Genomic DNA, 13,082 nt, shown 5'->3' on the forward strand with positions numbered 1-13,082 from the left:
ATCGCACTCTGGGGCTGAGCTGAGGCAGGAACGACCCAATGCCATTAACAGTCGAATCGCTCGCTCCGAAATGCACCTGTTTAGAGCGACTCATAACCCCCAAGATCAAGTCCTCACGGTGCTGGAACCGATCAACGGTCTATCGTACAAGGTTCACCACCCTCTTTAGGTATACAAGCCACAACGTCCATCCGCGACGAGAAGCACCGATGCAATCCTTGATCATGTAGGGCCCAAATGGTGGCACGCCAATGGTTGCACGCCCGTCCAAGATGCAACTCGCAGTCGCTCATCGCCTACTAGATCGCTAGCTGCAATGACCGTGCCCAATCTCGCCAGATGGGCATGCATGAAAACGGCCAAAACATTTGGCGGAGAGAAGGGTTCACCCACCCATGGAGCCTTCGGTAGTCACAAGAGGGGTGGGGGACCAGACACCTCACCACACCATGACCCTCGTTCAATGGTCGGCCTTTGCCCACAAGCAGGAGAACCACTCCCCATAATATAGTTGTAGGGTCCCACTTCTAACACTTATCCAAATAACGCCAGTTCTGCTATGGTTTCCCGAAATGGGGCCAAAAACGTCGAATGAACCTGGCAGGGGAACGTTTTCTACCTCACAACGGGCCCTCCGTGCAAGTGTGGTGCGTGTAGTCTGTGCCTGCATAGTGCCATCCTCGTCCCACCCCCTTGTCTTCCGTGAGTCACCCCTACGTTTCCACGTTTCAAGGTGCATGATTGTGCCAACATTCAACGGAGCATCAAGAAATGAGACTTAGAAAAAATATTTGCACAAGAACGGTCTTAGAATGTTTATTCATGAGGGAAAACGCATACATGCCAAGAGGGGTCTGAAGCACCTTGAGAGCTTGACCTTCCATATACTCTCCTGGGATACAAAAGAGCTTGAAGCCCTCTTCAAGCATATGCATAATATTTCAATACCATATCATGATAGTTGTCTATCATCTAGGCTTCGGGGAGCCATTTACATTTGGAGATAGGATGACCATTGAACTTTACATAGAATTCTACTCTACCCCTTAGCATTCTCCCTTTTAAAATTGCCTCCGGCTCATATGGCGGGCTTACAACTTGGGAGACGGAAGGGGGAACTTTCCTACCATATGTGTTATTAGAGTAGAAATGCCTTAAGAGTTGAACATGGGAGGTGTTATGTATTGCTACATTCGGCGGGAGTTCCAGCTTATAGGTGACTTCATCAAGAGCATAGAGAACTTTGTATGGACCATAGAATCTGTGATTGAACTTTGGAGTCAAGTTCTCTGGAAGTCGGATATTTCGGGAGCTAATGAGCACCAAGTCGCTTGGAAAGAATTCGACGTGGCGACGTTTGCTATCATAGTACTTCTTCACAATGGCTTGTGTTTTGTGAAGACTTTCTTTGGCTGCTTGCATGCATTCACGCCATCTATTAAGAAATTCCTCTTTGTCTTTGCACCTGTACTCCACTGTTTTCCCTTTCCATCACTTGCCTTCACCTCATGCTCCACCGCCTCACCGTTTTCCCTTTCTACCTCGGCATATTTTCTGCACACGCCTTTGCGTTGCCATGGGCTTATGATTGCTCTCTTGACCTTGCCCTAGTGCCATTCCTCTTCTTCATCCCAAATCTCCACTTGCCATTCCACTACACGTTCCATGCTTCTATCTTGAACCTGTTCGCCGTTTTTCATCACCTCTGCTCCCTTTCCACCATTCGTGCCTTGAGCACTAACCCATTTCATTTCTGCACCTACTGCGTTTTCCTTGGTCACCTGCATGCCTTGAGCATTTTTTTGACTTTTCTTTGGGCCTACCACGTCACTTAGGCTTGAGCCTGCACCTTCCATGCTCCTTATCCTGACCTCCTCACCTTGAGCGTTTGTTTGATTTGGCTTTGGTACAATGACACTGCTCTTCGTTTCTTTTGTGCCTCCCACACCTCTCGTGCCTCTTGTCTCCATCACTACACCTTTCGTGCCTTTGGTCTTCGTAATCGCGCTTTTTGTGCCTCGGGTCTTCACTACAAACATAGCGTCTTGAAGGTTCGCACGACCTGTTTTCACCAACATGCCTCTTGGGTCACTACCTCCACACCTCGCACCATTTTCTATGCATCTCACAGCTCCCGCGCCGTTCACTCGGGGCTTTGCACACTCCGTGCCACCTGCTTGGGGCCTCGCGTCTTCTGTGACATCCATTGCCTCCGTTGGACCCCAAGTCACCTATTTGCCGGTCGTCCTACTCGGGGCGCCTCTCGCACTCCCACGACGCGGTTCCGCTTCCCTGCTTCCATTGGTCATCCCTTTTGTCTCTTTGGCTGCCGTTTCGGATCCGGTTCTCCTTTCTGCTTGGGCATGCCACCATACCTGACTCCACCTATGCCGTTCTTCCTCCTCCAAGTCCTCATCTTCACTTTCACTTTCTGAGCCGCTCTCCGACTCACTCACCGTTTCATCCTCCGTTTCGCTCCCGAACTCCTCTGCATCATCCTCCAACTCCTTCTTCACATACAGTTCCATTACCAACTTGAACACCACCATGAATTCATGGTGCCATGTGGCCGTCTCACCCTTGTGTCATATCGTGACACTAGCTGTTCCAAGTACCCCATATCCTTGCTCATGAGGACGTTCACCCACTTTGGAACTGCCCTCATCACATCCACTGCGGCTTCCATCTCCGGCTTCCCACTCCTCATCGCCCGTAGTATTGCTTCCTTCCCTTGTGCATAAGATTGACCTTGCTCGTCACGTGATGCCATACCTCGATACAGAATTTGCCTCGAAGGCTCGCGATACCTTGAGGTTTTCTTTGATACCAAGTGTAAGGGCCCGATAGTTCCGGAATTAGTCTCCGGTTGTGAGCACCTTACGTCGAACCCCTTGCCGAGTCCCAACCTCTCTTAATGTCTCTTTTCTGATACCAAATCCCCTTTATGCGTAGCTTAGCCGACACGACACCTGGCGTAGGCCGTCTGCCTTTATCCCACTTTGCACCACGGCCCACTGGGCAAGCCCTTAGGCTTCACGTTCTTCAGTCCATAGAGTCACACGGGTTGCCAAGACCCCTAGGAACGTCCACCCCGCAATGTCCTAATCAGCCCACGTTTCTTTCCCAGTTAACGGCCGTTACATGGGTCGGCATGTTTGACCCTTCGGGCTCACCTCGAGTCCCAGTTCGGTACCCAACGGTTCACGGTTTATACAATGGTATGTAGAATTCACATGGCCCTCACCGTTCCCCACTCACTTTCACATGCCCTCAACCGGTCCCACATTTTGCTTTCCCGTGCGTGCGCTTCAACGTGCACCACAAGATCACAACCCACAAGATGGCATGATGATGTTACTTGCAAGACAGTACTAGATGGAGTGCCAAACGGTCGCTAGAACGTGCTTGATTGCAACAGAAAGTTTTTACAATCAAGAGGGAGCATAAACGGCCGCTGACGTTTTCCTCATCCAAATCAACTCGTATGAGAGAGCACTATCCTCCATAAATGGCCGCTAGGCACTCATGGTAGGTCAACCCTAATGTTGACTTCCTTGTAATAGTCACTGGCAGCCAGGCAGGACGGCAGCTCCACTCGTCACAGGTTCCCCTAAACACTCACGGCAGGGGGGGGCATGGAGTGCGGGGGTGGGAGGGATGTTGCGCAAAGGAGGGGGGAATGGTGGGTTGGGGTGGGGGGGGCATGGGGAGTGGGAGGGGGGGGGGGGGGGCATGGGGTTGGGGGGAGGGGGGCATGGGGTTGGGGGGGGGGGGGCATGGAGCGTTGGGGGGGGGGGGGCATGGGGCATGCGGGGTGTGTGGGGGGGGGGGGGGGCATGGGGCGTGCGGGGTGTGGGGGTGGGGGGGCATAGGGGGTGGGGGGCATGGGGTGTGGGAGGGGGGGGGGCGCATGGGGGGTGGGGGTGGGGGGGGGTACGCGACCTGCGCACAAGGGGGGGGGCATGGGGTGTTGGGGGGGCGGGCATGGGGTTGAGGGAGGGGGGGGCGCATGGGGGTGTTGGTGGGGGGGGGCATGGGGCATGCGGGGTGTGTTGGGGGGGGGGGGGGGCATAGGGGGTGGAATAGGGAGGGAGAGAAAGAGAGAGGAGAGAGGAAAAGAGAGAAATTAAGAGAGAGAAGAGGGGCTCTTGGCGACCATGGCCGCCAAAGGGAGAGAGAGAATAGAAATGAGAGAGAGAATGAGAAATGAGAGGAGTAGGGAGGGAGAGAAAGAGAGAGAGGAGAGGGGGAGAGAGAGAGAGAGATTCAAAAAGAGAAGAGGGGCTCCTTAAATGAGAGAGAAGAGTAGGGAGGGAAAGAAAGAGAGATGAGAGAGGGAGAGAGAGATTAAGAGAGAGAAGAGGGTCTCGTGGCGGTCGTGGCTACTTGAGGGAGGGAGAGAGTAGGGAGAGAGAGGGAGACAGAGAGAAAGAGAGAGAGAGAGAGAGGGAAAGAGAGAGAGGGAGAGAGAGAGAAAGAGAGAGAGGGAGAGAGAGGGAGAGAGAGAGATGTTTATGAGAATGAAACGTGGCGAGAGGAGAGAGGGAAAGAGAGAAATTAAGAGATAGAAGAGGGGCTCTTCGAGGCCGTGGCCACCAAAGGGAGAGAGAGAATGAGAAATGAGAGAGAAGAGTAGGGAGAGAGAGAAAGAGAGAGAGGGAGAGAGACAAGAGATTAAGAGATAGAACAGGGGATCCTTAAATTAGAGAGAAGAGTAGGGAGGGAAAGAAAGAGAGAGCTGAGACGTGGCCGCCAAAGAGAGAGAGAGAGAGAGAAAGAGAGAGAGGGAGAGAGAGGGAGGAATGAAACTTCTGTGCTAGAGGGAGGGAGAGAGTAGGGAGGGAGAGGGAGAGAGAGAGAGAAGAGAGGAGGGAGACTTAGGGAGAGAGAAAGAGAGAGAGGGAGACAGAGAGAGAGAGAGAGAGAGAGAGAGAGAGAGAGAGAGAGAGAGAGAGAGAGAGAGAGAAGAGAGGAGGGAGACTTAGGGAGAGAGAGATAAAGAGAGAGGGAGAGAGAATGAAACTTCTAGCGGCTGTGGCCACCAAGAGAGGGAGGGAGAGAGAGAGAGAGAGAGAGAGAGAGAGAGAGACTTCTCGCGGGCATGGCCACCAAGCGAGGGAGGGACGGACGGAGGGAGGGAGGAAGGCTGAGAGAGATTAAGAGAGAGAATTCAGAGAGAGAGAGAGAGACATAGACAGGGAAAGAATGACAAATCCTAGCGGCCAAGAGGATAGAGGTAGGCAGGTAGAGAGGCTAAGAGAGAGAGAGAGAGAGAGAGAGAGAGAGAGAGAGAGGGAGAGAGAGAGAGAGGAGAGATATGGAGAGAGAGAGAGAAATAATTACAAATCCTAGGGAGAGAGAGAGAGAGATATAAAGAGAGAGAATGAAAAATCTTAGCCGCCATGGGAGGAGAGAAAGAGAGACTTGAGATAAACTAAGAGAGAGAATGAGTGGGATGAGGACAAAGAGGGAAACACATAAGAGTTGTCAGAGAGAGAGAGAGAGAGAGATTAAGAGAGAGAATGAGGTGTCTTGACTATGGCTACAGAGAGATTTAGGAGTCGAGAGAGAGAGAGAGAGAGAAAGTAAGGAGAGTTTTATGTATTTAAATGTTATATATTATACTTTTAAAAAATTATAAAAGAGTGAATTTATGGTTTGTTTTCAAGGTGAGATAATATTTTTATATATATTCATCTTTTAAATTGAAAAATGTTAACTTTTCTTCATCTTTTAAATTGAAAAATGTCAACTTTTCTTTAGATACTTGTTCTTCATTTCTCTCACATGCAGGTTTAGCCTCTACATCAAAACCCCTTCTTTTGCATATTTAAGCCTCTTAAACCCTAGCACATTAAAATGAACACAGAAAAAGAAATTATTTATTGCTTTTCTTCGCTTCAACAGTTGGTTTAGCATAGATTAGATTGCCTTAGAGGAGAGACAATTCTCCAAGTTGCCAATCGAAGCCATGCTCAAATTTTTCTAACTAGTCCCTAATCGTTGTCAGTCCCTTCACTCACATGCAGTTTAACACTCATAACATGCTATTAAATAAGACCTTTTACCATTTACTAAGAAGTTTATCGGTGGGTGAGCAGATATCAGTGGAGAGATTACATGTCATGGGACATATTGGAGCTTGATGATTATTGGTTATTTTTATTACATTTGTATAAATATTTAAGCTCATTTATTGTCATAAAAAACCTTGTAAAGCCTTCTATGCTATTTTTTACATTTATTGTCATATGAAGCGCCTTGTAATAAACCTGACCATCCCGACCATTCACTATTCAATGGGCATTAGTGGGCTGCATAAGTGGATATCATGTGGGCTACATAAGTGGATATCAGTGGAACAGTTTTTAGTGGGTAGATTGCATCAGTTGGGTATCAATGCACATATATCAATGGATGGACAGATTACATGTCATCACAAAGATTGAAGCTTTATGACTAGAGGGCAAATCAATGGATGGACAGATTACATGTCTTCATGAAGATTGAAGCTTTATCACTAGATGACATTTTATATTATTGTAAAGCTTTATTGGCTAATTTTTTTACATTTGTACAAATATTTAGGACTTGTAAAGCCTTTTAGGATATTTCCCTCATTTATTGCCATATGAAGCCTTGTAAAGCCTTTTGGGCTATTTCCCACATTTATTGTATCAAGCGTTGTATATTGTACTTTACTTGTATGTATCTAAATTCTTCATTATCTTTTCTTGTAGGATTATGGAGCAATCAACTAATGTGGTGGCTATCCTAAATGACTATGAGATCAGAGAATGGGTTTCTGATGTCACTTTGAATTTGAAAGGAAAGGAATATAGCCCTAATGGCTTTAATAGGTGGACTCGATATCACATGGGCAGAAGAGCTTGGTTTCTTCATCAAAAGGAAAAGAGACTCTTTCTACTTATGTCAAAAAGGGAGTTCAATGATGTTGAAGATCCATGGGATGCTACTTTCTTCAAAAAATTTATTACTTCAAGCCTTGTAGTAGGCATAATGATAGAGCCAAAAGAGACTTTTATGGATATTTTTACAAAGAGTTCAGATCTTGAAGTTGGCAGTCTTCATTTTGTTTTGTCAAGGAGAGACTCAAAGACCTTTGTGATGCCTCCTCCTCAACCATCAAAGTTTCCTGAGCTGCAAAGTGCATTGGAGTCTCTTTCATATACTTGGGAGCAATTTCCTAGTGTGGTGGCAAAAAGGATGCATGCAAAGATAATGTTTGAGTACTTCCAGGATGCACAATGTGCTCCTCATATTCAAGGATCTTCACATGAAGGAAATCAAAAAGCTCAGACTTCGATGCAGGGACAAGAAGAACAAGCACACTGTCACAAACGTGTAGACCATGAGTGCAAACTTCTAGAGCAAGAAATGGTGGATGTAACTAAGGATGATGAAACACAAGCCTTGAGTGCACCGGAATTTAAAAAAATTGAAGAAGGTCAAGGTCAATCCACTGCAGTTATGCTAGAAGCTCTTGCTAGCAAACCACGACGTGAAATGCAAAAGGCTAGTACTGCAAGAGCCATGGTTCCAAGCAGTAAAAAAAGGCATCGTCCCATTGTAGAGAGAGATAATGTGGATGAAAGACAGTTAAAAGAAGAGAAAGATGAAGAAGACTCAGAACCCGATGCTGAAGATGATCAGGATGAACTCACATCAATCAAAAATCTTAATCTGCGTCTTAATGAAGCAGTTACAGATGATGATGTGGGATATATCTAGGGTCAAAGGATGTGGTTTGTGAATGCCAAAGATGTGGAAGCTGCAGCTATCTTTACGAATAGCTGAAGCCTTGATATATCCTATGCACTGCAAATATACAAGGCTTTGAGAGATGGTAAGAAACTTGTGGCAAGCAATGTGGTCTTGCGCCCGATAATGTTTTGTCCAATCAAAAATAGTTTTTTGGATCAAATAACATTTATAGGGCCTACACATTTTGAGGAAACCTTCAGTCGATTCTTTAAAGAAACTCTTAAAAATATTCCACATGAATAAGGCGAAGAGGCACAAGGTGAGAATATGCTAAAGGAAGCAAATAAGGAATTCCTCCTTCATTGCAGATTCTAGCCCATTGATGGTCAACATTGGGCTTATGCTTGTAATCAAATTGCAAAGGAAGCAAAGGAGGTCAAAAGACTCACTTCAGAACAATTTGCAAAGATAAGTTCATTCCATTATTATCCTGCAACAATCTGTATATTCAAGCATGAGTCAAATGTAATGGATAAGAAGGAGTTGACGGCAAGGATATGGAGGCCTATAAAGTACTTATGTGACAAGTATGCATCCATGGCAGCACAAAAAATTTTAAAGAAAGAATGGTTTTTTGGAAAAAAAGACAAAGACCACTGCATGGAAGAATGCATCAATGTACAGGTGAGGCGTGATGCAGTGCATAGTGCCATGAAGTATTTGCTGTCAGAGAAACAAATTCCAGTTACTCACTATAACATTGACTATAATGTGGTGAAGCATATAGCTTCTTTGTCAACACCCAAGTTAAAGCTATGGGCAAATAGGTGGATTAAAAAGGATGAAGATGGGTCAAAAATAGTAACCTCTTATATGAGAAAAGAAATCCCACAACAGGTGGTTGCATATGTGGAAAGATTAATCAGCGAGATAAGGATGCCGACAGATATGCATCAAAGCTTTCAATTCAATGTACAGGTTACGGCAGAGTCTAGAAAGCTTGTGAACTTCAAGGGAGTCTCAGAAGATGACTTCTTCAAGAATGAGTCAGCATGGGATAAGCCATAACTATTCTTTATCAATGAAGTTTCTAGCGATGATATCCATAACTTCATTGATACAATAGTATATACCACCATTAGCAAAGTGGCAATTTGCAACATTGTCATTTTTGTTGATAAAAAAGACAAAGAAGCCATGCAGGTTATTCTAGAGCGAGCATATTCATCAGATTTGAAGATCTATAGTGGTGTTTATGCAACAAAGAGAGGCAAGAGAGAATGTGGCATAGCGATTCAATCTCTTGAATCATTCTTTTTGTGTATGTGGAGTCCCAACCCCTAATCACTCCTTACAAAAGAACATAAGAGAGAATTCAAATAATTTGAGATTGATGCTAGAAGAGCAAGATATTCCCAGGTCCATACATTATCAAAAAAAGAACTATGGAAGTCCTGCAAAAAGTGGGAGTCTCTTGCTTACCATGATGGAGAATTTGCTACCGGCAGGTTGGGAGGTCACCTTGCGCAGGATGGGATATTTATTTGAGGATCTCCTCAGAAAAGAACTCCACAAATATTATTGAAAATAAGCATTTCATGGCTTATTTTCAGCTTCAAGCAGATCTAACCATAGGCTATGAAAAAGAGATAGACCACAAGGACACTGATGACATGGATGATTACCTTGAAGATCATAATGTCCCAGTTGATGATGATGAAAAGATGGACTTACATGACTTGTTCAGAGAGAGGTTGGTGGATGAAGACAAACATGATGATGCCTTCTTTGATAATTATGGCTCGCAGGGTTATGAAAAAAGGCCACTACGACAATACTTAGTGGTATGAACTCTCTATTTCTCAACTAAATACAATTTTTTAAATAAGATTTAAATTTAAAGATAATGAATCTAATCTCTCATATTTGTTTATAGGCAATAGAGGGAGAAGAAATGGATGAAGTCAATATGGAGGCACTCCCTTCTACTTCAACAATGCAACCACCTCTAAATTTGATTGAAGAATCCCATGAGCACAAGAGCTTTAAAGACACCATGGAAAAGCAGAATGACCCAACCATCATACAAGCTATGACAGAGACCCATTCTGCAAATTTAGCTGCATTGGATAAAATGGAGAGCTCATTTGAAGTTCGGATCATTTTGAAACGAGAACCTCATTATTTGAGCTTTGGTAGAGAGGAGGTTTCAATCCTCTCCAATCCTTTAAAAGAGGTTAATGACAATGTTATCTTGGCCATTCTCAGGTAACGTTTGTTTATTTGTTGCTACTTCAATGAGCTAACATTTGTTTATTTATTTATAGTGTAGTTATATATCAGTTTCCTAGTGCAAAATGCAAATCAATTCTATGAGCTAATGTTTGTTTATTTCTTGGTGTAGTTATTTCTCAACTTCCTAGTGCAGTGCAGCATCGTGTCTACATGCTCGATGCTCTCCTTTCTTCTATTCTTAGCTCTACTCAAAAGACTATAGAAGATGTTTGTAAGCCCTTTGACTTTAGATGGGGTGCGAGTCATCTTAATGCCTTATCATGAGATGTAAGTATCAACTCTAACCTTATTTTTACTATTTCTTTGGCAAGTTTGTGTAAAACAATAATCATTTTTATTCTGGCCGTGTAGCTCACATTGGAGTCTAATCGTCTGGGACCTTGAACTCAACTGTTTGTGGTTTGTGAATTCAATGGAAGGCTATCATGCCAACTTCCCAAGGTAATTATTCTCTTAATATTTTTGATACTTTCTTATTTTGTATCTTATGATCATGACATATTAATATATTTAATATGTCATGATGGACAGTGTTGCATATCGGCTAGTATCTGCTATCAAAACAACCACGGAGCAACAAGACCAAGTAGAATTCAAAAGACGTTTGCCAGTGGAGCAAAAAGATGGGCACAACTGTGGGTGGAGAGTTGCCTACAACTGCATGTTGTTTCTTAGAGAGATTTTTCAGTTGGAGTTACCAGTCAAAATGGAATCATATACAGAAGCCGATCTACTAGCATTTCGGGTTGAGAGTATTCCGCATCTAATTCCTACCATTGGGAAACAACCTCAAAATATGACTACATTGTAGCATGTATAAAACCTTATCTTTATACTTGTATGCTTGTTCAAGCCTTTAATTGGGATGTGTAAATCTCATAACTTTTTTATATTTTCCTCCAAGAGGAGAAGAGACTGAGTCAAATGAAAGCATGCTATCTTTATACTTCTATGATTATTAAAACCTTTATTTTTATTTAGGATGTGTAAATCTCATAACTTTTTAAAAATTTCCTCCAAGAGGAGGAGAGACTCACTCTAATGAAAGCATGTATGAAACCTTACTTTTTAAATTTTTGCTCCAAGCGGAGGAGAGACTCACTCTAATGAAAGCATGTATGAAACCTTATCTGCTTGTTTAAGCCTTTATTTGGGTTGTGTACATTGCATAACTTTTTTATATTTTTATAGTAGAAGGAGGATGTAGAAGACATAGCAAGTGAAGAAGAATACGATGTAGAGTACTCTCTCAATAAGATGAGTCATGAAAATATGAATCTATTGGAGCAGATTGGAAGTTCATTCACCGCTATGTTGTTAATTCGACAACAACCTCATTTTTTGGTGAAGAAGAGATTTCAATCCTCTTGAATCCTAAGAAAGAGGTTAATGTCAAAGTCATTACAACCATCCTCAGGTTTGATGCAGCCTTTTCCTTGGCTTTATACTTTGCTTATTTTGATTAAACCCAAGAAGCTAATGTTGGATATAGTAATGTTATAGCAAATTTTTCACAAAATATACAAAGCGTTTCATATATGCTTGATCCTCGTATTTTGGAAGTGCTTAGCAACAAAGAAGAAACCATAGAGGATGTTTGCAAGTGGTTGAAGCACGTTCCTATGGATGATGCACAAGTTATTTTTACAGCATATTATGAGAAGTAAGCATCAAACCCTACTTGTTTTTTCTATTGCATTGCTAGAATTGTCTCAAACACAGTAATTATTCTTTATTGATAATGCAGCTCACATTGGAGTCTGGTAGTCATGGATATCTTTGCGAAGAAGTGCTTCTTTGCCAACTCAATGACATCCGTCCATGGCACTGTGTTAGAGTAAGTATACACTACACTTGTTGTCACTTCTTGACATGTAGATTGATATGCAATGCACATATTCACTGTTGTTATATGTTTTGATGTGCAGATCAGCTCGATTGTTAGTAGGTGCTATTGACATAGTAATGTAGCAATGTGACTTGGCACAACAAATATAGTATATAACACGTCAGGTATCACATCAAGAGAATAGCCACATCTATAATTGTGGATGGAGGATGGGCTACAATTGCTTTCTAGTACTTGGTCAAATTTTTGAGATACAAAATGACACCACACTATCAACATATACGGTTTTGCATCTCTATGCATTTATAACATGTACCATTTGAGCAATCATTAAGGGCAACATTATGGACCCTCTCACAAGGCAAATAGATAATGGCTCAGAGGAGTGCAAAATGAATGCCGTCAAAGAGTCAAAGGGGATAGAAGACCTCAACTCTACAAACATGGCTTCATTGGAAGAATTGGGAAGCTCTTTTAATGTTAGGGTTATGATTCAACATAGACCTCAATATCTTGAATTTGGGGGAGAGGAGATTTCAATCCTCTCTAGAGCTTCAAATGAGGTCAATAACAACGTTATGATGGCCATTCTCAGGTTTGATACAAACCTTTTCTCTGCTTGTGATAATTCAATATTTTGATTAAATCTAATAAGCTAATATTCATTTATTTGTTGGTGCAGTATAGTTATCTCACGATTTGGTAGAGCCGTACAAAACCGTGTGTATATGTTGGATTCCCTCCTTTCTCCTATACCTAGCGATAGCAAAAAGACGATAGCCGATGTTCACAACAAGACAAAGCACCCATAGACGCGCGCACAGATGCATTTCATGAACTAAAATAAAAACTTACGGGCGCGTCTATTTACGCATCTATTTGCGCGTCTGGAGACCCGCATCTAATTGCACGTCTATATATCAGACTTACGTGCGTATAGACGTGCACAAAGATGCATAAATAGACGCGCTTATAAACGCTTTTATAAACGCGCATATAGACGCAAGTCGAACAGACAGACGTGAATATAAACGCATTTTTAAACGCACTGATAGACACGCCCTTTTTTTTTTAACAAAATAGTGTGTATGTTGTGTATGCTATATAGTTACAAGAATCCCATATCCACATTCTGTAATTCAATTCTTACAGCCAACCGCATTTTAATTACAATTCCAAATAAAATATTACAACTCCAAAATGCAATAAAATT

Source organism: Dipteris shenzhenensis, chromosome 18, assembly GCF_047967505.1.
Source record: "Dipteris shenzhenensis isolate YYH24624 ecotype China chromosome 18, Dip_SZ_1.0, whole genome shotgun sequence".
In the NCBI taxonomy this organism is placed as follows: Eukaryota; Viridiplantae; Streptophyta; class Polypodiopsida; order Gleicheniales; family Dipteridaceae; genus Dipteris; species Dipteris shenzhenensis.